This window comes from Gobius niger (genome assembly GCF_951799975.1).
Source record: "Gobius niger genome assembly, chromosome: 1".
NCBI classification, from domain to species: Eukaryota; Metazoa; Chordata; class Actinopteri; order Gobiiformes; family Gobiidae; genus Gobius; species Gobius niger.
This window is the reverse complement of record NC_136852.1, coordinates 65,531,471-65,553,211: the sequence shown is the minus strand read 5'-3', so window position 1 is coordinate 65,553,211 and position 21,741 is coordinate 65,531,471. Positions and strand designations below refer to the sequence as shown.

General features: G+C 40.4%; 1 protein-coding gene across 1 annotated transcript in view; it reads left to right on the top strand.

Moving 5' to 3' along the window:
• Positions 1-17,210, top strand: part of prr16 (proline rich 16) — a 29,009-nt gene extending 11,799 nt beyond the window's left edge. Inside the window, exon 3 of the mRNA XM_079554068.1 lies at positions 16,980-17,210. The gene's annotated coding sequence lies outside the window, so the exon portion shown is untranslated. The remainder of the gene's footprint in view (positions 1-16,979) is intronic.
• The last annotated feature ends 4,531 nt before the right edge of the window (positions 17,211-21,741 follow it).

Sequence of the window (21,741 nt, the reverse complement as noted above, 5' to 3'; positions counted from 1 at the left end):
GGGTTAGAGTTAGAATTATGTCTTATTACATTATGTATCTCCAAACTACAAATACATATTATTCCATTGTGTATCTAACCCATAGGTACAAGTTATTACAGATTGTTATAGAGCACATTACATTGTACTAACTTTAGTTAGGTACAATCAAGGGTAGTGTAAAATAAAGTGTTACCCAACCACCTTTAACCTCTTGCCCCCCACCTTTAACCAAGCACATTCTCTCCAGTTCAGCTTTACCCAAATCTAAAAGCTTCTTGACCAAAGCTTACAGCTGATAGACCAGTGTGACACCATTTGAAATCTAAGACCTACAAAACTGATTGTTGTCAATTGACGCATTTTTTAAGCATTTTTGTCATGTTATTGTTTTTGGGTTTTTTAGGCCGTTCTCACACATGTTGGAGCGCTTTGTAAGTCGCCTCGAATGCGCCCTAGTTCCAACTGGATTTACTCCAAAGTCAGTTCAGTCCATGTTCATACGTGTCCGCACCAAACATCGCAACATCAGCCATGTAACAACGATCAGCTGTTCATCGAACTTATTCCCATGACAATGGGCATCAACCTGTCAATGTGCCGGCACACACGCACACTTCCCCGATGTTACAGGGAAGTGTGCACAGTCACTCCTCTCCGTCGTGGTTAAATACAGTGAGGGTGATATACGCAAAGCGAGGAGAAATGCACTTTGATCGGCTCATGAAGAGGAAGGTTTCACTGCAGCAGGAAGGGAAAGACGGGCAAGAAAGACGTGCCTTGATGATTTAAAGTTGATCCATTTTTCCCCGTCAGAGCAGTAATAAAGTTTGGATCCAAGTTTTTCGTCACCTTTTCATCTAATTTTTGTCCCTTTTTTTTTGTTGTCATGTGGTTTTTTTGTGTTTTTTTTATTGTCGCTCTTTTGCCACTTTTTTGCTTTTAGATTTGGGTAACACCAAACTGGAGAAAATGTGCTCGGTTCATGAGAGAGTCTGGATTTCAAGCAAACTAAAACATGCAGGAGTGCTACTTGAATACTGATATAAGATGTCACTTTGGTGCTCTTCAGTGCAGGGATTAGCATATGACTTTAAAAAGATACAAAACTGAGGCACTCAAAGAAAATTAGTGGTAAAAAGCCTTTATTGTAGCCTGGCCATTCGATTAAAACATTACCCGTGCAGGCCGTGTGTACCTAGACGCGCATGGCTTAATCTTTTAGACAAGCAATGCTACGTGAACGTGCACGAAATTCCACATGCACAAATGTGGCCTGTTGCTTGGCCGGAGGACGGCAAGTGATATTCACCTCATCGCGCTAGGTCCATAGAAAATGATTTGAAGAGGAGCGACATCGCCTCCTGTGTGTCGAGCACATTAAAAGAAAGATGCTCAGAGTTCACCAATGTGACGCTATGAAAACTACTGCCCTCATTAACATGGAGGTTACATTATATTGACTGGATTGAAGATGATTGGAAATAAAAGGCCTTACAAACCTTAAAATTATGGGCATAACAAGAGCATTACCTGAGGCTCCCACAGGCTACACTTCTACTTGAGAAATATCATTTTGAAATAAAACTAAAAATTATTTCCAAGTTTAATTAGTTTTTGATTAAACTGAGGTACATGTTATTCACTATTGCAAAGGAATTTTGACTGTGCCAAAATGTTGTGCATAAGAGTCCTCGTGAGTGAGTGTCCTTAGGATTTTTTATTCCAGAAGAACACTTTCAGCTCAGAAAAAATGCTATGAATACCAAAAATCTTAATAACTAACCGTGTCATGAATGAGACCCTCTATTTCTAGCACTTGACGCAAACGGCAAATAATAATTCATCCCTCTCAGTTGATAGCAGAGATGGCTGTTGCTTTTTTGAACCAGCTTCTGAAATTAACCTCTTAACCCCCACCTACACAAGCAATTTTTTGCCAGTTATTATACAGGTATCCAGGCATTGCCCAAATCTAAAAGCTTCCTGAAAAAGGCGTCAAAATAGCGATGAAAACGAGACAAAAAAAGCGACCAAAACACCACAAAAATGTCGATACGGCAACAACACATGGAAATATCTTAGATCAGTTTTGTAGGTCTTTTAAATGAGGCGTTACACTGACCTGTGGGCTGTAAGAAGTTTTTATACTTGGGTTAAGCCGAACTGGAGAAAATCCACTCCGTTACGGTGGGGGTTAAGAGCAATATTATCTTTTCAAAGAAACATGTCATGTTTCAATTCCTACTTCATCTGTCCATGCTCAGTGGGAGTGAGAAATACTACATATGTTGCTAATCTGATGTCAGGTCAATAAGAGCCCGTATTGCTGCTAGTGTGTTGTTGATGCATGTACAGGCATGTCGATGAAGCACTATGCCCACTTAGTCCACTTTGTGTGGGCTCTTAGCCTGATCTGAGCTGCCGAGCACCCGGCTTCATGCAAAATAAATTTCACATTCATTTGCTCCATACACTTTTTAAAAACTGTGAATATTAAGTGGCTGATCAGTTATGCAGCAAATACTGGCTATGGAGCTTAGAAAATACATTTGAAGATCGGGCAAAATACTTTTATAAGTTTTTGAATCATAAAGATCTGGATAAGTATTTTTACTCGATTCTGTGTTATGGGCATGCGTTATGATATATGATATATTTTTTATCTCAATGAGATTTTTTCCTGGATAAATAAAGGTTTGAATGAATTTAAAAAATAGAGGTTGACATGACACGATAGTTTTTACCAATATTTTTTCAAATGTCTGGTCTATGTCTATAATCCTGTTAAAATGTAAATACTTGGCCACTCCAGCAGAGGCCAATTTTATTTTATTACTTTAGGTGATTCAATCATAGTTTCTGTCCCAGCTTTGATTAGTTGCTGTTAGCTTTAGCATGCTGCCATTAGCTTTAGCATACTGGCGCTAGCTTTAGCATGCTGTTGCATTTTGTGCGGCGATCAAAAATACAATTGCGGAGGTTAATACTAACACAGCAAATGAATCCCCCAGGGTCTGTGCTTCAAAATGACATGCAGCATTTCCATTTGCCTGTGGTTTAGTGAAGCTAACTAACTTGTAGCTAACATCATTGTGATGTTTCTCTGTTCCCCTGGGAGGACTCATTTTAAAGCCCCGACTTCACGCTTTCCAATGCAAAAAAACAGGTAGTCTCTGTCACTTTTGGTTTGATAACTGATGTTGTAAAATCCCCAAATATCGGCCCGATATATCATGACATTGGTGATTATTAGCTTCAATAATAGCCTAGTTTTACACAGCCGCCGCAGATCGATGGGAAAAATGAATGGGAAAAGGGAAACTCGATTCTTACATTGCAGCTTCTTAGAACCTGAAGTGAGAATGCCTGGAATTTAGAAATCACAACATATATTTTGATATTTATTCTACTGTATCTATCGCATCTTTTGGAAACCATGGCTAACATTACATGAACAGCTCCTTGGCATCGACTCGGGCTCCTTATTTTGAACACACCAGTTTTCTTTAACAATTTAGAACTTATTTACTCGGAAAAAAACTTGATTTTTGACATTTGACATGATGTTTAAGAGCTCTGCCAAGAGAGCGTTACGAACGATAAAAATACAACACTAGAAATAATGAGGACAATGTCAAAACAGCAGCCAGCTCTATCGACAAAACCTCATTTTGATTTGTGTTATTTCAGAGCATTTCACATCAAATCTCTCTTCAAATCCCATCAGAGGGTTTCACAATACCAAGAAGTTACTCGTCTGTGCCGCTTGGCTGGGAAAACTGATGCAATCCCTCCCCACTTAAGCCGTTATCTTTATTTTCAATAACATCTAAATCAGAATGCCAACTGTTTTCCGAGAGTTGAGATGGGGTTATTGAAAAAATGGAAGCATGTTTGGCTAAGTTTATATGAGCAGTTTAATGCGCAGTGGCAGAGATGGCAGAGATGGCAGAGATGGCAGAAACAGCGTTGCCCGGAGATGGATGGGAATAGAAAGCTTCCTCATGGCGGCCGTGCTCTTAATTAGCTGCATTAGACCCGGGGAATGAGTGGCCCGACAGCTTTGTACCAACATTTGTTATGACAAATCTCTCGAGCGCTGCTTATGCGCAGAAACGCACTGAGCTGAAAAGAGGAATCATAAGTGAACAAGATGTGAGGGGGATTGGAGAGGGGCTGCATGTGAAAGGGTAGCTGTGTGGGATATGGCTTATAAATATGTAAGATATAGATTGTGTGCATTGTTAAGAGTACATGTTCCCTGGATGTGCACATTAAAGTGGAGAGGAGAAAGTAACCCAATGCCCCCAAAGGGATTCACCATAACTTTGTAAATGTTCTTGTTAGCAGATATGACAATATAAAAGTGAACTTTGAGTGTCCAGAAAAGCCCTTTATAAAACCCATGCATTATTATTATTATTATTAACTGTTATATAGAATCAATATGTCCCTGTTCTCTCTTTAACCTCTTACCTCTCACTTTAACCAAGCGCATTTTCTCTTAAAGCTTCTCAACTGGAGAGCAACAATGTGACGCCTCATTTGAAAGCTAAGACCGGCACTTTGTCACTCTTTTATTTGCTTCTTTGTCACTTTTTTGTGGCTTTTTTTCATTGCTTTTTACTTGTGTTTTCGTCACGTTTTCGTCGCTCTTTTGTTGTTATGTCACATTTTTGTTGCGTTTTCATCCTCTTTTTCTACACTATTTTGAGGCTTTTTTTCAAGAAGCTTTTAGAGTTGGGTAATGCCAAACTGGACAAAAAGTAAGTCTCGAGCCCATTCCTTTGCAGAGATATGATTGATATGAAATCAAAGGAAAGAATTCCACACGTGTCCAGCAGAGGGCACTGACATAATGAGAGATCAGGATACAAACAACTCATTGGCTAAAGTCATGTCAGGCTCATTATTTTTACATTTATTGAAAAAAGTTTCCTCAATAGTATTTTCCCAATCAAAACACATTTTTTATTTAGGAGCTTCTGTTAATGGACACTGGCAATACACTCCCCATACGTTTTGGCCCCTGGGAAATTTACTTAGAGGCCCCTGCTATCGCTTCACTTCCCAGAAACTCCGTCTGAAGGAAGCACAGAGGTGCTTTCAGTGCGATGGTAGAAGTTAACGAGTATAAGAATAAGCTAAATAACGATGCGCACACATGCGCGTCCTTGGCTTGATATGGCTAAATATTTTCAGAAAATAAGATATATAAAATATTCAAATACACAATTTGTATGTAATGTACAATAGGATAAAGTTGCAGAATAAGTTCGAGTTATTGTTGGTGCGGCCCTCGGACTCAATTCAGGCTTCTTATGTGGCCCCTTATGAAAATTAATTGCCCATCCGTGGCTAAGAGGATTGTTACATTGCCATGCTGTTAAGAAGTACTAAGTAACTTGTTTACCATAATAAATCGTTTTCGTAGTCCCTCTGGGAGTAATACAAGTGTTAATGGGATGATTGGGGGTCTTTCATCTCCCCCTGGTGTCTCTGGCCAGAAAACCATGGTTGCAACTTTTTCTGCACTGGGTCGGAGGAAGCTAGCAGGCTAACAGGCAAAGCTAACTGTGGGCTAGCGCCACTTAAACCGTATTTACAGCCAAGTTCAAGTGAAAAAAATGATCTCCATTGTGTAATGGGATGTACAATATCCCTCTCTCCCTTTGTCTTTTCTGTCAGCGTAGTGTTTGCTTTCACGGACAATTAATGAGTAACAAACGCAACACCCGCAGTTGCGTTTATGGCCTCTAGCGGCATGAGTTACTGCTTTAACTAAATCTCTTTTGCCGTTTTAAGCAAAGCAAAAAAAACAGATCTAGCTACTATCGCCAAAAAAATGAAAAATTTCCAATGTAGAAGTAGCCTATGTCCAATTACGGCTCATTTTCTGTGGTGGTCGGGCCTGCCTCTCTTCGCCTTTCTTTCTTTATTCACATGAACAGATGAGATGTGCAGTATATTTATTATGAGATCTAAATGAGTTGAGGCCGCAGCAATCAGTAAATGCTCAACAACGTCCAACTTTCACAGCTTAAAGGGACTATACAGAGTTTAAAAATGCTTATGTATTTTCCTTCCCCTACATGTTCCAGCAATGTCCTAATGTGTAGAATGAGCCCAGAACAATTCACCACAACTGCCTAAAATCCTGCACTGTCACTCAAAAAGGTGTTAATTCGGGTCCAAAGTGCCATCTTGCACCTATTGAAGGTGCAGTTACACGTATGACCAGCGGTGGCAGTAGTGAGTATAAAAATGGCCAACTTGCATCTAGCCCCTTTAAATACAAATACAGCAGCCTTAAAATTCGTAAATCTACGCGTAACTGCCCCAAAACTCGTCTAAAGAATCGCAATTAACTCACTATTCCTCGCTTACTCTGCATTGCTCAGCCTTCCACCCCCACTTCAGCTTGTGGTAATATTAGAATTGTTACCGAGCTGCTTCATCACATTGTTTATAAACCTGTTTTGTACTTTGACCCAATATGATAATATTAAGTGCAATCATAACAGCTTTTTCTGCAATCGCCAGGAATTTAAAGATATATGGGTAATTATTGTGTGTATAATTGATTCATTAACAGCACACAGGTATATAATAATCCCTCGGTAAATGCACCCTTTTTTAACCTTAGGACGAGATACATATAACTAACTCTAATTAAATTCTTACTTTGAGTTCCTCGAAGCTGTATGCTAATTGAAAACAGTTTTCGATAACACACAGACTACTTGTGAAGTGCTTTATTGCAGCAAATCATCTCATATCCTCATTCAGATTGATGAAGCATCAAATATGGTATTTAGAGAAAGCGGCCAATACAACATGCCAATATTTGAACTTGAATTACAGAACTTCAAGGGCATTTTTCTCCCATTAGGCCATTTTCAAGCTGTTGTTTGAACGCTTTTGTGCAATTTCATTTCAATCAGCTTCAATCCACAAACTGTACTTCAATGAATGTGGTTGGATTATGGGTTTTTCATCCTTTTGCTGATATTTGGTTATAATCTCAAACACATATTTATCACCATTTTACACTTTGTTGATTTGAAAATGCAATATTGAGCTAAAACTTTTCAGGAGTAGATTAAACGATTACTCAAAGATGCGCAACTGGGTCAAAATACATCTCCAGATAGGTTTTTGACAAAAGAACAACATTGTAACATGGTAAAAAGCTCTAAAAAGTTGATTTTGCCAAGTACCTCCCTTTAAAGATGCCATAGTCAGTCATGTAAAGGTTAAAGTTGTAGAATAGGCTTTTTTTAGTCTCCCGTTTGTCCTATATATTTCATTCTTCCTTCAACGCCGGTGGGGCAGCCTGTCTCTCCAGATCTTGCTTTGATTTCATCGTCATAGTGCCACAGTGCAGGATTAGCCTGTTGTGGATGTTTTGGGATAGGGCTGCGTGATTAGTCAAGCTTTAATCGAACTGTGAGTGAGGTAGGAGTAGTGTCCATCCGAGCTCCAGCACTCCAGGCTGGCGACTGCGAGAGGAGGTGTATGTTCAGCGCCTCCGTCATGAGTCACACGTGAGTCAACACCACTGACCTACTCCCCACAGCTCTGAGCGGCCCACCTCTCGCTCCTCGTTCTCCACCAGCCTCTCCTCGCAAATGTTTGCAGCACAGGTGGGCGGGGTGTTCCAAGCAACCTTCGCGAGATTCGTCAAGTTTCCCGTTGACCTTCGGAGCACCATCATTCCCTCAGATAATATCTTAAATGGACTCCTACGCTGTATTATGTATCAGGGTTGCACATGAGTGGCTATTTTTTGCAGGTTGGCATTTAAATAATACATTGTGTAGAACGTTCGGATCGATGATGCTTCAGTCTGGTTTCTTTTAAGGTTAAAGCAACACTGTGTTTGCCAACATTTCAACAAAAGGAATAGAATTCAATCCAAGCTTTTGTTTCATGATGAGTGTTTGTATTGATGAAAAAACACCTCCAAAAACATGCGTGTTGTTAACTCACTTGTAACTTTGCTGGAAGGGGGAGATCGTCTCCATGGAGATAAAGAGTTGTTACAGGTTGCCAAACATGACTCTTGCATTAGGTCCTCTTCCCGGAGGATTTACTTTGACAATACGATGCAAAAACTGCCATTTTTGTGCCTAGCGGATGATAAGGAACATTACAATTATATTAACTTATACATTTCTTACTTGCCACGTACAAAATGCTTTGTAAATATTCATCTTTTTCTCTATTTGTGTGGTAAACAGTTTTTATTCCAGAAGGACATCCATACTTAAAAATGTCTGACAGTCCAATACTGTCTGATAAGTTGACAGTGCCACAAAATGTCCTTCCCTCTCTGTGAGTTTGTGTATTTCCACTGGAGTTTCTATATTGCAGTCCAAACCTCTGATACCGTCATCCCTCTCTCTTTCTCCCACAATATCTTTACATATTCAGTGAGTATTGAGTGAGACTTATGATTCATCGGATATTTACTGTGTACAAGGATTATGTTTTGAGTTGATGAAAGTTTAGTTGCTGTTGTTATGTAGTAGCAAATAGCAATTTATAAGTTGAATTGTCCCACACTTTGACTTTAAAGAGAGGAGACGGCGGTTGGCCATTTTATACTCACTACTGCCACCCCAGGTCATACATGTAGCTGCAGCTTCTATATTAAGCTCCTGCATGACGGCACTTTGGACCCGACGTAACACCTTTTTGAGTGACAGTGCAGGATTTAAAGGCAGTTGTGGTGAACAGGTCTGGGTCATTCTACATCTTAGGACATGGCTGGAACATGTAGGAGGAGGAAAATACATAATTTTTTTAAACATTTCTAAACTCCGTATAGTCCCTTTAAAGCTTTAAAGGTAGACTTTATTTGTGCCCATATAGAAATGTGTTATTTGCTGTGGACAGGGAAACCTTTCAAGAGCTAACTCTTTTCAGACCTTGACCCAAAGATGTGTCAGGTGAACCTATGATTGTGCCTGTCTAAGGATGAGAATACAAATTAGTTGTGGCTCATTTAAACAGCCACAGTGAGCCAGATGTGAAAGGTTTCTTACACTGAAGACCAGGGAGACGTAATGCAGTGTCCATTTATCAAACAAAAATAAATAATGAACATTACAGTCTCTTTCACTAGCAGCAGGTGGAAAATCTGTATGCTCCCACACCTGAAGACATCAGAGGTGTCTAAATAATGGTTGCAAGTGCAAGTTAGCCATTTTATACTCACTACTGCCACCTCAGGTCATACGTGTAACTGCAGCTTCTATATTAAGCTTGTGCATGACGGCACTTCGGACCCGAAGTAACAACTTCTTGAGTGACAGTGCAGGATTTTAGAGGCAGTTGTGGTGAACAGGTCTGGGCTCTTTCTACACATTAGGACACTGTTGGAACATGTAGGGGGAGGAAAATACATAATTTTGACATTTTTAAACTCTGTATAGTCTCTTTAAACCTAAGATTTTTAACCTTAGATTTTTAACTTTTAACCTTAGCTAATACATGGTCTGTTTTAACCAAAAAAAATCAATTTAATATTTTTAACTTTAACTTTAAACACACACTCACAAGTCGGTCAGTTTGTTTGCTGCCGTTATACAGTAATTGTCCACACAAAACAGAACAACAATTGTATTATAACTTACACAAAAGTTTTTGCATTCAAAATATTCTTCCTGTGCAATATTTTAAAGAGGTGTGATTGGGAGTATGGGAAGTGCAGTTAAGAACTGAAACAAAATGCACACTGTTGTTGTGTCCTTGGGCAAGACACTTCACCCTACTGGCCTGCAGTGTCTTTGCGCATTGGTGTATGAATGAGAGAGTGAATGGGTGAGTGGTTCCTTACTGTAAAGCACTTTGGGCCTGATAAAGGAAGAAAAGCGCTTTATAAGTTGAGTCCATATACCATTTAAGAACTGAAACAAAAAGCAATACATGACAATACTTGACAATAACTGAATTTATGTTGTAGGTTAGGCTGCAGAACAAACTTACACAATCACAATCCACTGTGGGGTGGCCTAATCACAATGGGTAGATGATTTAAGTAGAAAGTTGTGCCACATTAATGGCAATGTGAGTGTAAGCATTGGGTGAGTTTATTGTGTTGCCATTACAGTTTAAAACCAAAGAAATATTTTGTGGCATTAGAAAGAAGCAGCCTTTCATTTGTTTCGTAATCTTTATTTGTTGGGCCTGTTGACATCAGCCGGGACCACACAAACACGGCCACATTAGTGATGTGCAGATATGAAGCTCCATATTAACAAGCATGCAATCTGGAGCTTTGAGAGGCCGGGACCGCTTGGCCACACATTTCTTTCGACCAACATTGGTTGTTAATCTTCACTCCTCTGTCAGACACTTTGAAATTTCCGAAAATGGGCTGTTATTCTTTGTCACCGGTGCTTACTGTGTTTGATGACTCACACAAACCCAATTACAGACAAAACAAAAATGTGTGACTTAAGGGCAGTGTGTATCAGTAATATAAGTGATGATAATACCAGCTTTGGTGCTGATTGGTATAAACCACAGGGAAAAGGCTTGTATTTTGTATGTGTCACACTTCACTCAATGATTTTGGATTATAACTTTTGGAAACTCAACTTTTGGAAATCCTTTTAGTATTTAAAGGGATATTTCAGGATTTTTGACATAGGGCCTCATTTCCTAGTTATCCAGAGTGTTGCTCTTTTCTGGAGATATATATTTTTTGTAATTCATGCAGTTCTTATATTTGAAGAGTTTCGTGGCGCTAGGCTAGTGCAAGGCTAGCGGATTTCTACGATATCAGATAGCAGTCTGACCCGCTCCACAGTGCACCTGAGGGAAATCACTTATAACGCCAGACTAACCATATAAATGTCTGTGTCGATAGAGTAATTTTAACCATTTAACCATCTGCTAGAAAATAGTTCCTCAAAATGCGATCATTCATGTGATGCAAGATCAGTTATATTCCAAAAATTATTCTATCGACACAGACATTTATATAGTTAGTCTGGTGTTATAAGTGATTTGCCTCAGGTGCTCTGTGGAGCGGGTCAGACTGTTTTTAATGCAGGCTAGCTGATACTATAGAAATGCACTAGCCTTGCACTAGCCTAGCCCCATGAAACTCTTCTAATATAAGAACTGCATGAATTACAAAAAAAATATCTCCAGAAATCAGCAACACTCTGGATAACTAGGAAATGAGGCCCTATGTCAAAAATCCTGAAATATCCCTTTAATATTCACTGTATCACTGTACAAATTGTATCAGCCCCATGTATCGTGAAAAGTGCATTAATCGTGACAAAATCATTCCAGCTCTAAAAATGTAACTCCACTAGTGACGTGAGAAGTCTGTACAGTAAAATCATACACAAAAAACTTTACAGCCAAGCAAACAGTGGCTTGTAAACACAAAAATGATTTTCCTAACAAAGTAGTTGGTGCTGGTTGAATATTATAAGCCTCTTGCTGATATATTCAAATGTGCAGTGTTACAATATGACTGCAGAGGACAATGTGCGATATTCATGCCAACAAGTGCACAGTGAGGAGCAGCGCACACAAAAAAAAAAAGGTGTCAGGAACGAGACTCACATTTTGTCAGTGAATATTAATTAGCGTTGTTTCTGCGTCTTTGATTGTCTCCTGGCAGATAACACTGTTTGCTCGTCGGTCATGCATCATTTACTCTGATTTGTCTCACCCCCCGATCAGCTTCTGCTACGTGTCCCGATCATCTTTGGAAAATATGAAAACGGTCGCAGCATTAAGCGAAATGGAAAGCAAATAATTGTGTTGTCTTACGCCAAAACGCATTACATCAGATACAAAGTTTGTCTGAATGCGGAGCAGCCGCCGTGACGCAGGCTGGCCGACGTTCAAGTTGTTTCAAGTTTTTTACTATCTGAGTCGACCAAACGTCTGCCAGGACCTGTCCTGTGCGACACTAATAAAGCGCAAAACAAGGGCTGCCAGCAGTTAGCTTGAAGAGTTTTGTAGTGGAGGCAATATAAGTACTAAAATTATTAAAACTGTATTTCACAACCAACCAGCTAATAAAATATATTCAATCAAACTAAATGGGAGGCTGTGTTAGAGAATTAACAATGGTGTTCGAGAGGATAGATGAAGAATAGGCGGCAGTCTGGATGTCTTATACAGGAGAAGTTTATTTACCATCGGTGCGGGACCCGGAGACATGAACTCGAGACATTGTGCAAGTCCTATCATTCAAGTCTGTCTATGCTTCCACAGAAAAGGGATAAATACCCTCTCAGAGCGTCAGAGTCTGAGCACCACAGTCGAGGCTATGTCTGAGATAGTATGACTGTACAGCTTGACCCAGTATGATAAATAGTGATTTAATGTTATCCTCTAACAGTCTGATCTTGTACTTACACTGAAGAAAATTACTAAACTCAGACAAATTCAATTTAATAATGGCCATTGAAGATACTTCTTTTACGGATTTGGAGAAGAAGGGGCACAGAATTCCATGAAAAGAACATTTGTCCATTCATGATTTGATTTAATTCCAACAAATTGGGTGAAAACGTAACAGCATTTGTGAAAAAGCTAAAGTTGAAGAGCAAATAGCTTCTACAAATGGTTAATGATCGTAAACACATCTCAAAATCCACAATGGATTACATCAAGAGGCGCAGTCTGAAGGTTTTGCTATGGCCTTCACAGCCTGCTGACCTAAACATCATATATCGATCTGCTAGACCTCCAAAGAGCAGTGCATGCAAGACAACCCAGAAATCTGTCAACTCTGGAAGAGCAAAAATCCCTCAAACTATAATTGAAAGACTCTTGGCTGCCTTGAAAACAGTTTAAAACAGTGACACTTGTCATATTGGAGGGGCTACAGGTAATTAGCTCTGCGGGTGCCAAAACCTTTGCTGTTTTATATTATATTATTATTATGATAATGAATCATCTCTTTTGGAGATCATTTCATATTCCCTTTGCTTTGTTCTTTGTTGATTAAAGGGACTATACAGAGTTTAAAAATGTTAAAATTATGTATTTTCCTCCCCTACATGTTCTAGCCATGTCCTAATGGGTAGAATGAGCCCAGACCTGTTCACCACAACTGCCTCTAAAATCCTGCACTGTCACTCAGAAAGGTGTTAATTTGGGTCCGAAGTGCCGTCTTTCATGTGCTTAATATAGAAGCTGCAGTTACGCATAAGACCTGAGGCGGCAGTAGTGAGTATAAAATGACAAACTTGCATCTAGCCATCTTTAAGCAAATAAGGATTTGGTACATCAAAGATGTAATGACTTGGAAACCTTGAACATTATACTAAGGACTATAATCCAACTGGAATTACAGTAACTTCCAAAGTGTGTGGAATAACCATGAAAACTAATCCCAAAATTTGGATACTTGGGGATACCATTGAAAGTTTCTTCTAACAAGGATAATTTCTTATTGCAGGAAGTGAATCCTTGGATTCTGGAAGAATATCAGAACAATGTCATCTTAATGCACACTTTTCTTCTTACATTTAATCAAAGGGAAGCAACGTGACTTGATGTTGTTTAAGCTTAATAAATGTCATCTTAAAGAGGCTGGAATGCAAGTTCGCCATTTTATACTCACTACTGCCACCTCAGGTCATAAGTGTAACTGCACCTTCTATATTAAGTGTGTGCATGATGGCAATTCGGACACGAAGTAACACTGTTTTGAGTGACAGTGCAGGATTTTAGAGGCAGTTGTGGTAAACAGGTCTGTGTCATTCTACACATTAGGACATGGCTGGAACATGTAGGGGGAGGAAAATACATAATTTTAACATTTTTAAACTCTGTATAGTCCCTTTAAACAACAACTTAACGCTTTCCACTCTAGAACCATTTACCAAGTGTCCATGTTATTCCTCAAAGTCCAGCAAAAAAGAACCATGCTGATCATTCAGATGTGCAACAGTTTATTTGTGATTTGAAATGTAGATAATTGCACTGTCCTACTGAATGCAGTTTAGTTTAGGCTCGGTCGTTTTCTGTGACTCAGAGAAAGTCATGGTGTGAGTGAGTAGGCAAGTGTGTGATTTTGACCAAATGTGTCCACATATTCAAGTGACATTTAATGTGTCAAATCTGTTAACATTCACCGTCCTATTTGAGAAAGATAACAGACGACATACCTACACAAACATTCATATAGCCATAATACAGTTCACATTATGTAACATCTCCCCTCCCACCACACCAAGGTTACAGAGAAACTTGGGTGGATCTGGGACGTCTTCTTCTTTTTTAATGCTGACAGAAGAATGTTGTGAAGAATGACAATTACTAAACAATGACATTATATAACCAAAAGGAGGGCTCTTTGTTTTTGCAGAATGTGCTTCCTCCAAGTTATTGTTCATTGAATAAATTACAGTGGCTGTCAGTGCATGGGTCGGGACCTAAAAGGGGGTCATTAAGAGACTTTGCTGAGTTAGTTTGATAGTCACAGTGAACGTTACAGGAGCACCTTCGTACCATACTCTATATCAGTGGTTCCCAAAGTGGGGGTTGAGACCCCTAGGGGCCTTGAGTGCGGGTCCCCTGATGATTTCAAGATGAAATAAAAAGAAAAATGCTGCTGTTTCTAGAATGTTTTTAGTGTAAAACAACATATAATTTGTGAAATAAGATCTTTTTTTCTGCCCTAAAGTAGCATAAGAGGGAATAATTTTATATAATGGGGTCTTGAGTTGTTTAAGTGTCAATTTTTGGGGTCTCAGCCAAAAAGGTTTGGGAACCCATGCTCTATAGTTGTGATAGACAACATACATATTTTGTAAATACTGTAAATGTCTGTTAACCTATTTTGAGATCTTTGGAAAAACTTTATTTTACACTACCCTTGATACATTGTGCTTGCCAAATTGCCAAAATACATACACAATAGACTCATTTGTATTTGTAGTTTGTTGATACATAATGTAATAAAACTATAACCTTCCCCTTAAGCCTTAACCCTACGTACTAATACACATTATTCCTTTGTGTATGTATAAGTTATTACAGATTGTCACAAAGCACATTACAATGTACTAAATTTAGTTTGGTACCATGTGTCACTCAAATGTAGAGCTCTCTCCCAGTCCCTTATCATTCAGAGAACTTTATTACTCCTCTCACCTTTTTTGGTTGAGTGAAATGTTTAAACCTCAGTAAAATTAAAAACGTTCCTGATTTTTGTGACATGATGTGTCTTCTTCCGATACAGATTTTGCAATAATTAGATAAAAACAATAATTTGGTAATATACATTGTGCAGCCTTGACATTAGAATGGTATGTCACATGATGCACATGAGTAGCAAAAAGTAAAAGTAAGTGCTTTATTTGTCATTGTAAAAGTGTGCAACAAAATAGTGTTCAGGTGTTAGTCCTGAGCCGCTGTGACTGAGCTGCACCACCACTGTGGGTAAACCTGACCAGCATGTTTTTGGAGGTAAAGGAAACCGTAGCACCCTGAGGAAACGGTGCACCGCCTCCTGTGTTTGTCCCCTTTTCAGAGCGTGGTGTCCTGCATTGGTCAGCTCCACCTCCTTCTTCTTCTTCCTCCTGCGCAGCTCCCTCCGCTCCACAACACTCTTTCACCATCTTCTGGGAAGAGCTTAGCAGTTCATCTGTTTTATTCTCCTGTGAACGTCAATTAGCCAGAACAATAGGACAGAAGGCATGTGTGGCTTAGCTACGAGTCTTGCCCGGATACCTCCTTGTTTGTCCCTTCCTTGTTTCCTGTTGCTCCTCTTGTGACGCTTCCACTGTGCTGCAGGTGTGGGGGGCTCTTGGTGCCTCTTCAGTGTTTCAGAAGAAGAAACTTGTAGGTCTCAAATGTCTTAAGCTCATAAGCTGGCTGTTTGTTTACTTTTAAAAAGCTACTTTCTTCAGGACCGTTATGGACTCTCTGCAGTTAAAAAAAAAAACGTCCAGTATAACAATGTGGAACACAGAAACCACAAATGCATTTAGCAGAAAAAGGCTTAAAGGAATAGGCCACCGTTTTTACATACTGAGATATGCTCTTACCTCACTTTAGCCGAGTTAATATATCCCCGTCTGGTCTTTGTCCGTGCGCTCTGCCAGGCAAACGGAGCACATACGCAGCCTCTCCCACATGTCACATAGCTCCAAAAAAGCTCACGATAGAAGCTACCAAGCTCTTCCACGTGTTCCCTATTTAAATAAAGTTACGTGAAGTGTTTTCATGCGAAGTATATTTACACAGAAATGTAGCATGTCGATTTTATAAGCAAATAAAAAGGGGGACTATATTGTGAGGCGTAATGATACGAAGAGCAAAACGTCATGCTACATTTCTGTGCAAATATACTTCGCATGAAAACAGAAGAGCTTGGTAGCTTCTATCGTGAGCTTTTTTGGAGCTATGTGACATGTGGGAGAGGCTGCGTATGTGCTCCGTTTGTGTGACAGAGCGCACGGACAAAGACCAGACGGGGATATATTAACTCGGCTAAAGTGAGGTAAGAGCATATCTCAGTATGTAAAAACGGTGGCCTATTCCTTTAAAACGCAGCTGTACCGAGAGGGGCAGGTTGCTGCTTGTTTGCATGTCGCCATGACGTAACGCTTGCACGTGTAAAGGTAAAAGCCTTACCGTGTACATAATGACAAAGTCGCGCGTGAGAAGAGGTCACAGGGTGTGAGAGGACTCATCCTTGAAAGGCCTAACAGGCGATTTCATGCCTCTTTGGAGACAGTCGAGTGTTGAAGGCATCAGCTGCACCTTTCCCTGGAAGAGTAAACAATAGGAGCCGATTAGAGCAGACTCTCCCCAATAATCAGACAGCTCAGTGCCGTTAACCTTGACTGACTTTTGCATGCATTACTGTGTGGGCTATGATACCTTCAGCGCATTCTCATTTCTGTTATTTTGAAGAGAGACTCGTGTGACTGTGAATGCTGCGAACTGCTTCTGCGGCTTTGTGTTGTCAGCTTTTTAATGCCGTTTCCTTTCTTTTGCAGGGCCCATTGAGATGCTCAGAAGAATAACGCACGCCTCGACTACTGATCCAGGCAGCGATTGGGGAATGAGCTGAGCCTCAGACCAAGACAGATTATTTTTTGCTCATTTATTTTTTTACTGAAGACTATTAAAAGGCAACAAGGCAAGACTTTTACAGGCATTAAAAAAAAGGATGGAATGGTGCGTACAGGAGCGTATGCAGAATGGGCACTGGCAAAAGTGTTGGGCAAAAGTGTTGTGGTCATTTGTACGCCAGCAAAGACATCAACTCATTGGATCAACCCAATTATGTTTTACGAAAGCATCACTGACAAAAAAAAAGGTGGTTGCAGATCCAAACAAAGATATTATTTGTATGGCTGAAATAAGTATGTATTTTCCCAAACAACATTATGGATAATTTGTTAGTATCCAAAAAGAGGTGGGATGAGTAGCCATAAATCAATACCCAACTATTGTTACATCAAAGAAATATAACTCATGTTAAAGTACACTGCCTGACCAAACAAAACAAGAGCCACCACAAAAGATCTATTTAGGTGGACCGCCATTAGCTTTCACTGTGGCATTGTTTCAATAAGCTTCTATAATGTCAAAAGTTCCAGTGTTGCATTAATCTTTCACCAATTTCCTGTATTGCTGACGGGAGAGTGTGACAACTGTGCAAAGCCTTCTCCAGCACATCCCAAAGATTCTCAGTAGGGTTAAGATCTGGACTCTGTGGTGGACAATCCATGTTTGAAAATGTGCTCCCTGATCCACTCTTTCACAATGTGAGCCTGATGAATCCTAGCTTTGGCATCGAGGAATATGCCCCGCGCATCAGGGAAGAAGAAATCCATTGTTGGAATAACCTGGTCATTCGGGATGTTCAAGTCGTCGGCTGATCTCAAGTCTTTGAGCATATAGTGTTTCTGAACCTAGACCTGACCAAGTGCAGCGACCACAGATCATAACATTTAGTCAGATCCAGGTGTCCACTCTTTTTGGTCAGGCAGTGTATTCACGTGTCTGAGATACTGTGTAGCTATGGACCAACAGAGGAACTGGAATCACAATAAAAACTGCAGACAGAGTACAGACAACTACTTTTTTGACTAAAGTATTAAAATAGTCCTTCACAAACACAGTAAACACACAGACTAAAGACTAAATTACTACATAAAGGCCTACATATAAGACCACACTCATCCTGCTGAGGTGCACGCTCCAGTCTCCCACTGCCAGATAATCGATGAATGGACCTTTAAACGTGTATAAAGTTGGTCTGTTTAAGTTATATTGCAATGTAAATTCTCTCTAAGGCCAATGTGGCTGATATTTTGGACAACCACCTCTCTACCTGCTGAAATACTTCAGACAACCACCACCAAATAAATTTGCAGTACATGCAAATAAACCCAGCTTTGAGCTACACAATACTGCTCTCAATTTGAAAGTCATTGTACATTTGGTCAATTCAATATTATCTTGTCAAAACGGCTAACGATCCGTGCAGTAACGCAGAGGGGCGAGCTTTAATTATTTCCGAAAATATAATTTGCATCAAATTGTGAAAAATATATACGCTACCAATCTATATATTTCTTGTCGTTTTCTACAGAGATTTTCAAAAACATGATATTTTTGATAATTGTCTTGGATGACCAAAAGGCATTTTTGTGGGAGATGACACAAAGTTGAAAGAGATGGGCTTTTCCGGATGCAGCCAGTTCCTACAGTTATTTGTCTTTAAAGGAAGACTGTTTGCATGGCAGACATATCAGGTCGTGTAGAATTTCTATTTTACAAAAAAAGTGTGCTGCTTTGTGAGAGACGTGGGGAAGATGAATGGCATAAACCAAATACCTTGCAGTGCTTTATCAGACAGGAGACAGGAGGCGGTTTGAACGCGCGGCTGCCTCGACACTTTGTCCTGCCATCACTGTGTTTTTCTATGCATTTCTGTCCACTTTGTCTCCATGGGTGAGGGCTAATAGCATGTGTGCATTGGCCGCTTTATTAGGTACACCTTCGTCTCAAATTTCCATATTACGACAATGAGATTTGGTAGCTAATGAAGTGGCCAGTGCTGCTGTGAAGGCGGAGTGTCATGAGGAAGTAAGGTTCTCTTTATTTGCAGGAGGTGTTGGCGGCCACAAGAGGCACACAAACACTCAATTCATGACTATTGTTTTAGGAACAAGCTGGAAAAGGTGTGGACTGTGTCTGTGATGTTTGTTGTGTCTACAAACTGTTTGGATCCAAATGTGACAAGTAAATGCTTTGCACAAGAGAAAGCTGTGTCATTTGTCAATGTCAATTCTAATGATTTGGAGAGAAAAATGAGTTGCTTATCTCATTTTCAATGTAATTTTATTGCAAAAATCCTCTTAGGGAATGTGCTATAAATGTTTATATGAAATTTAAACATCTTGGTTTTGGTTAATTTGCGTAAAGGGTTCATATTCAAGTACAAAAGTGCAGCAAAACTCACAGGACAATTGTTTTGTAGGTTTTCTGGTGAGAGGGTTCATCAGCAGAGAAAACCTTCCAAACAATTAACCCTGGAGCGTCCCTGAGACCACCGTGATCCAAAGTAAAGACGCCATTCTGACCATTCATACAACCACTGGGTCACTACAAGGTCAAATACGCATAAATATCAAGTTTTTTCCACATAAAAAGTTGCATAATGCACCTTTAAAGACATTAGTAAATACAGAGCCGTTTTTTCCTATAGGCAAACTATGCAAGTTGCATAGGGCCCCTGCAGCCACAAGGGCCCCGCATCTCAGTCAAACTATGGAGTTGTTTCCCTGATTAATTAACGCATTGTTACGGGCCTATATGTCTCAAAGATAAGTTGAATCCATGTTCTCATGCACGCAGTTACTTACAGTAACTCTGGTTCTCTGAATGTGCACAGTCTAAAACAAGTTGGGCGACTCACAGGCTAATTCTCAGTGGTCAGACAGAAATAACCGTCAGGCGCAGGTTTCAGTTAGTTTTACATCGGCGGTTCCCAAACTGTGGGTCAGGGACCAGAGGTAAGAGAATGGGACTATTTGCCATTTACCATTTTAAAAAGTTGGGAAATAGACTAGTAGTAGTCCCAGTCTCACACATTGGCTTAGTGGTTAGTGGTTCTCACACAGAGGGACAGGGCCTGAATTGAGGGAACTATGTTCCACTTCGGCCCTGCTCTACTGCACAGTGGAACTGTTTTTGTCCGTAAATGGATTAGATCTTCGTTGAATAACCATGGGATGCGTACTGTAGGGCCCCCGTGTGCCCCCAGAAGGGCCAGCACCGGCTCTGAGTAAATAAACATGTTAGTGAATAAACATTTTAGCAGAAAATATCAGACATAATCAAGTGGTTTATGGCTTAAGAATGCCTGTTTAATTAGATCTTCCAACAAATGCATGTTTCATTCCCAGTTTTGTTTACAAACAGTCACCAATATGGCTCCAAAATCAAAGCCCTGCCTGAAACTGGCTGTCACAGAGTGGATAAATGCGGCGCGGAGAGCATCACATTTAATCAAAGTTGCCAAAAGCCATTCTTGCGAACCTTTTAGAAAGAAAAGTGCATTACGCAGCTGCATCAGATAATAGAAGATTAGTGTGATGAGATTGCCAGCCCGCGGTGCTAAAGGCTTGTCTGCTCCCCGCACATTAGAAGGCGAGGCAGCCGGCGGTGCCATACAAATGAAGGATGGGGTCAGAGGGTCAGCGTAGTGGCAGCTTGGATAACAACAACATCGTTTAAATCTGTGGAGCAGAAAACAAATGCATGTGTGACCAGCTGCTTTATGACCTTGAGCTGGCAGAGTGGAACGTTACCGAATGTTAAATAGGGTCATCATCATCGGGCAGGCAACGCATGATGAAACAAAAACAGGCTGGCATGATGTTCAAGTCAAGTGCAGGAATGGCATCAGGCTTCGTCGATGCAATCCAAAACATGAAACTGCACCACACACAGATCAACTTTAAATACCTTAATATTTAATGCTCTGTCTATGCCCTCCAGACATCCCTCATTATCACCAGCGCAGCAGCAGAATCAGCAGCCACCTCAGCATCTCCACTTACCAACAGTGCCTTAGCCTTAACCGAGTGCATTTTCTCCAGTTCAGCTCTACCCAAATCTAAAAGGTTACAGCCTCACTTTTTTTCATCACATTCATTTCACCTTTTTGTCACATTTTTGTCACATTCTCATCAATTTTTTGTCACTTTTTCGTCACATTTTCATGACTTTTTGTCATATTCTCATCATATTTTTGTCATATTCTCGTCACCTTTTTGTCATTATCATCACTTTTTGTCACCTTTTTGTCCTTTTTTTTCTCACACTTTTTTTCAAGAAGACTTTAGATTTGGGTAAAGCCAAACTGGAGAAAAAGCACTTCGTTCAGGCGTGGTTCAAGAGGTTAACGAAGCCATCCATCCATCCATCCATCCATTTTCTTCCGCTTTATCCGGGGCCGGGTCGCGGGGGCAGCAGTCTCAACAGAGATGCCCAAACTTCCCGATCCACACACACCTCCTCCAGCTGTTCTGGGGGGACCCCGAGGCGACACCAGGCCAGCTCGGAGACATAGTCCCACCACCGTGTCCTGGGCCTTCCACGAGGCCTTGTCCCACTAGGACATGCCTGGAACACCTCCCGCGGGAGGCGACCAGGAGGCATCCGAAACAGATGCCCGAGCCACCTCAGCTGGCTCCTTTCGACGTGAAGGAGCAGCGACTCTACTCTGAGCTCCTCCCGGGT